This window comes from Etheostoma cragini, chromosome 22, assembly GCF_013103735.1.
Source record: "Etheostoma cragini isolate CJK2018 chromosome 22, CSU_Ecrag_1.0, whole genome shotgun sequence".
Lineage (NCBI taxonomy): Eukaryota > Metazoa > Chordata > Actinopteri > Perciformes > Percidae > Etheostoma > Etheostoma cragini.
Window position 1 is genome coordinate 19,893,574 of NC_048428.1, and position 6,000 is coordinate 19,899,573.

Genomic DNA, 6,000 nt, shown 5'->3' on the forward strand with positions numbered 1-6,000 from the left:
CTCGGCATGTCTGCACCTGAGGTGTAAACATCCGACAGCAGTGACACCCGTGTTCGTGCTTCTGCCTGTCTCCTGCCCTCTCGTGTGTGACCAACCGTACTTGGCGAGCTCGCAGTCCGTCATGCTCCCCTGGCCCGTAGTCACATGAGAGACATTCCTTTCTGTGTATTTCAAATTGACGAACATGTAACCACTATGGCAGCAGTGCTATCTTCTTGCCTCAGGACTCGGGCTTCTCTGGCATGTGGTTCCAAAAGACACCAAGTGAATACAGCTGGTAATGGCACAGCGACATGTCCTCATGTAAAGAGACAGTCAGTGTGAGAGGGTAGGTGCACTGGAAGAGGCAGAAAAGAAGCTGTATGCAAAAGAAGTAAAACTAGTGGTCTGTCCAAATTAAATGCACATGAATTAACAATGTAATTAGAGTCCATCCACTACAAATGATCAGCATCTGCAGAGTCGTGATTTCACAGTGACAGCAGATGCTTTTTGAGCCCTCTGTCTCTCCTCCATCTCCATGGTATCACAGTCTTGCTGCTACAGCAGGTGTCCGTAAAAAGAGGAAGGAAAAAAAGAGCTATGTGAAGGCAAGCCAATCTGAAAGCAATCATTGACCATCAACCACCATGATTGGTTTGATTACAGTGTGCCAGATGCAACTGGCTAGGCACAGCTATAAGATCCTTCAACAGGAAATACACTCTGTCCCTTTCAATCTCTTTCAAGAAGTGACAACACTGAGAAGACCAAGCTCCCTGAAGCAACAGCCACGTATAAAGATGGAATTCATTGCGGCTGTCATTCAAATGCTGATCCCTACAATCAAACTCAAAGACTTCCCGCCAACTTACACCTACAAAGTAGCCTAAAATGTACAATCATTAGGCTATTTCAGTTTACTGAGCCGCCTGCTGGTCCCTATCAATTGTTGAAAATCAGCATCGAAAGGAACTCAATATGCTTTGCTCCTCAAAGAGTGTGTTCAAGACAAGAATACTACAATTAAAGCCTTCTCATTATTTTGGACTTGGTGTGATTTTCGAATTGACGTAATGAAGGTCTAAGACCGAAACATTGTGTTTTCTTTCTGCTTGGTCAGTGTGCAGTACTCGTTCTAAGCTCCTGATCTGCTACTTTTGGTCACATCCTACGCACCTGCCTGACAAAAGAGGTGTGCAAAAAAGCTTTCTACATGGCACTGAGTTGGTGTGATTCAAAAGCAGTTTGCAACATAGCAAAGTAAATGTGATATTAATGAAAAATTCTTAATAAGAGGCCCTTGTGCTTTTGCAAGCCACATTTTATTCTGCCTGAACCACAGCATGTAGACAGCCATGCATAGCTCAGCTGAAATACATGCACAGGTAGAATAGGAGGAGAAAGGAAGGCAATGCTGGGGAGGTGGACAGCAGGAGGTGTACACCAGGCCTCATTAGCCAGCGCCTCATTTGGGACGAAGAGAAGCGTTGCTTTTCATCTCAACATGCTGCATCGCCACAGTTAGGATAGATGTCCAAATGCTCCGCCTTTATAACTGTCTAATTTACATGTAATAATATGCTACCCAAAGACAGTGGGATGGGCAATTCTTTTTTAACATTATAGACTTTACAGTTTTAACACAAATCTCTGAGCATCTAAAACTGCCATTGTGGAGTTACGTTTGACAACTCTACATGTTTAATATTCTAAACAGTTTTATTTATATATATATTCCTAAGATATATAGGAGCTTGTGGGTCTGTGAAGTAAAACACTACATAGGCGTATATGGTAAAAACTCAGTTAAGACTGGTTTGGTATAGCCTTGGATCTAAATGTAGCCATAACGCTTCTAGCACTCTCTGTCACAGAGAGAGAACAAATTAGACGGCTAAAATTAGAGAGCTAGCAACTGAAAGCTAGCCGGGGCAACCCGGTCTCACGCCAGTTTGTGAAATGGTCACGTTATTTTGATTTATTGATTCACGTACAGGTCATATTAATGTCGTTTACTTCATGTACAGGTCATGATTTTTGAACATGACCATACGTGACCATTTCACGAACTGCCATGACACTAGGCTGGTCTGGGGGACGCAACAATGGGGAAATGAAACGCCACACGTGGGACAGTGACAACAGCTCGTGCCGGGACACGATCCCCGGGTGCAGGGACACAGTCCACGGTCTCTGTGGCACGCAACAACAGCTAAATGAAACGCCAAACGCCAGCCACAACATCACAAAATATGCTTCCCAGAAATATACATTACTTCAAAATTCATAATCAACCCACGAAAACTATGACATTTACGTGACCTGTACACGAATAAATAGATTAAATAAGGTGACCATTTCACAAACCATGAGCCCGGGCTGAATGGGAATATACATAGCAAAGGCTAGCCGTAGCTCACTGAAACTTAAATCACTTACTGTTTTTTCTCATGCTGTTAACTGTGATCGGAGATTATCCATTTTGGTGAAACAACATCCTGGTAATTCAGTTTGGGATTTGACAAAACTTAATAGAACAGTGGTTAAATCCAATCATTGAGAGAGAGAAAAAAAAACTCCTGCTAATGGTAACTAGCTAAAAGAGATATTAAGGGGCTGTCCGGCAAGATACAAGCCTAGAAATATAAAGAAAATGTTTATTTTCTCGCATTTACTAGATAAAATGGAAAAGAAAGCCCAAACGAACACATTTTATTGGTAGTTATTGCATACCAAGGCACATTGCAGTGGAAAAAGGCCTTCAATCTGTAGTTTTCCGGCCTGCCTGCAAACTTTAAGCCCTTTTATCTAAACTGCACTGCTTCTGGAGTCACAGCTGTCTGCCTTTATAGAGCAGACTTTATTAATGTTAATGATCTTATGTTATCTTCTATCTTGTGTTAATAGCAACAGCAAGCCACTAATAACTTTTGAGATGCCGCCACTACTGTGAAAATCAGATACCCTCACCCTGACAACTGTTTTCTTTGTGAGTCATTCTTAGTTGACCAGATGCCTTGATTAGCTGTAATTTATAAGCTAACAATACTAATTAAATAAAACAGATTATTTGCTCTATTTGCCAAAGAGTGCCTCCATTCTTGCCACCAGAGGGCATGTTACCTGACCTGAAAAGTCTCTGGACTGAATGGCATCACACATCCATGTCAGATGATTTTGTTCAAAAATGTATCACTCAAGTCTTATTACGTTTCTTAGTTTATTTGACATATTTATCTACGAGTACACACTGTAGTATTTCATCAGGATTGAAAGGTTTTTCTGGAAAAGGTAGTCATTAAGTAGCAGCAAAGAAAAGAGATGACGACGGAGGAACAAATTGCAGCTCATTTCCTCAGCAGCTGGAAGAGGGAGAGGCTTTGCTGACACCCATGGAACAATGCATGGACTACCATGTGATTAACTGTCAAGCGGATCTCACAGATTAATTTACATTTTCTGGTTTGGGGTTTAAAACAGTATTGATGAGAGCTATACTGCCTTTTTTAAATCTGTCTGAGACTCACAATGGTCCAAGTAGGCTACGCACGGGATATGTGTTGTTAAATAGGAATAAAATGGGGCCAGGAGGGGGTAATGAGAAACTCTCAGTTAATGAGAAGATGTGCTAATGTGTCAACGCTTGACTTGGGGAGAATCAAATCACATCTGGAGGCCATAGGGGAAATTTCCCAGGATGGAAAAACGGCCATTCATTCTCAGACTGCATGTATCATTTTGCGTTTTTTCCCCCCCTTCCTCGAAGATGACCTACTTATGTGTACAGAACCAGCCCTGTATGAGTCAGTGATACTCACATCCACACATATTTTATCCTTAACAAGTTCCATACACCTACATGCAGTGTCTCATTATAGTGCCAGTTGTTATGCACTTTTTTATGGGTTACTGTGGACACAACAAGGAAGTGTATCATCGGAGGAATTTGTAAGGAGGACAGACCGAGTTCCTCTCATGTCAGTGCGGCTGCTCTTCAACATCACAACAGAACACACTTGAAATTCTAGACATGGTGCTGCGCCCTTTGATATGTAAATGTGCACCTTCATTGCACTGCCAGTGATACTGAATGAAGGAACTTTTTTTCTTACCAATTGAACCTGTTACGTTACAAGGGAATTTGTTAATCTAGAACAGGGGACTGATCATGGCATCACAGTCTCACAGGTACAGTAGTGTGCGTCAAACACAATAGAGACAAGTCCTAACACTGTCAAACAATAAATGTGCTAGTTGACAATCTAAACTGAGATATGGTCTCATATGAAATCCATAAAAACTGAAATTGTTACTTTGGGACCCTCCCCAACAGCACAGTGGTCCATTTGCAAAGTTTAAAGTCTAATGGAATGTGTTGCAGCTGGTTTTTCAACTTGCTGGTTATTTTGGGGATGGGAGAATCAGGATGATATGCATATTTAATAGGTTCCATAGTTTATTTTTGTGTTCGGTTCACTACAATAGCAAAGATCAATACTCTTCTCAAACTTCAGGTTTGCTCACGCTATAATATGGGGGGCTGACTTCTGCCGACACCCATGGGTGAATCTAGCCTTTCCCCTTGGAGAATCATTATCGCAGCACAGCAAGCCATTAGCAGGCTGATTTAATTTGTTTATACTGAACACAAGTATTACCTGAAGAGGCTGGCGATTAAATAGGGTGAAAAATACTCCAAATGTTTAATATGTCATATGGGGCAGAGCAGTCTTAAATCCATTCACCACATTATTATGTATTTACAATAGCATTTATAAATCATTAACACCCCCTCACATGAGTTATCCTTTGAGAGTAAATCAAAGCTAAGCCGAACATGCCTAGAATATCACACATTTCTAATTGCAGCTGTGTGAGTCAACACACATCTCCAAACAGCAACGTTAGGCCGTGTCTGGATGCTTAATTCTAGTGAGGCCAAGACCTTCTGTTCCCACTTGACAGCACCCATCATCTGCAAGTTGAAGTGTTGCCTTTTGAGTTGCATTAAGCGCTAATAGTTCTAACAATGGCCAATTCGCAAAAACAAATTATGATGATAAGCAATAATGACTATGTTCTGTGCTCACCTGACATGTCTGTCTGTTGTGAAAAAGGGACTTCTTTATTAGGTTACATCAGTCATTGACTGGCATGATTCTGCCATGCAAAAGAATGCCAAAAGACCTCTAGTCATACGCAGTCAACTGACCACAGAGCACTATGAGCTTATCATCAGCAGAGAAAAGCTTACATGCCCTAGAGAGCGATTTGATGTGAATACCGGGGGGTCCTAGCGCTGTGGAGAGAAGATGCTCACTTTATTGTGCTGCCATCAGTCACATTGCTTTGTGTCCTTGGCTGCCTCGAAGCCTCTCCAAGCCCCCCTAGTACTCACAACAGTGGAGTGCCATCTGAGAGCAATGCCAGCAGCCCTGTCCACACTGCAGTGGAGTGGAGTGGAGTGGAGTGACTGTGAAAGACTCGCACTGCCACTCTTAATAGGACAGGGTTAGCCATGGGATGAGCCCCGAGACACTGGTTTAATCTATTACACCCACGCCTCCCTAGGCCACCAGAGAGAAGGCACTTCTCACATCGACTCCAAGCACCACCTCAGCCAGCTCTTTGTCCCTCTCTCTCCTCTTGTTCTCTCTGTGTACTCTTTCACTCACATTCAGCACATGCATAAGCACACACTTACACACACAAAGACGTACACACACACATTGCTCCCTTTTTGGTTGCTAGTGAGGCGTTCATCTGTGTTGGGCACCTGGATCTCCTGTTGTTCTCGGGTATTGTTTCCTTCTCTTCTCCTTTTTTTCTCTTCCTTTCATGCCAGGGCCTAAAATAACTCATTCCACCTCCCACTGGAACATTCAGCACCATAATCAATAGATTAGTTTCAACTTGTGTCTGTGAGCAAGGCTCAGTTGGTATCATGCTGTCGGGTGAGCTATTAATGCTATCCGTTTTAAGCTATAAAATACATTACACACACACATATATATATAT

At 42.3% G+C, this 6,000-nt stretch overlaps 1 protein-coding gene across 1 annotated transcript in view; it reads right to left on the reverse strand.

The window, feature by feature from the left end:
* LOC117938021 (cadherin-12-like) overlaps positions 1-6,000 on the reverse strand; it is a 94,974-nt gene that overhangs the window by 21,426 nt on the left and 67,548 nt on the right. The window lies entirely within an intron of this gene.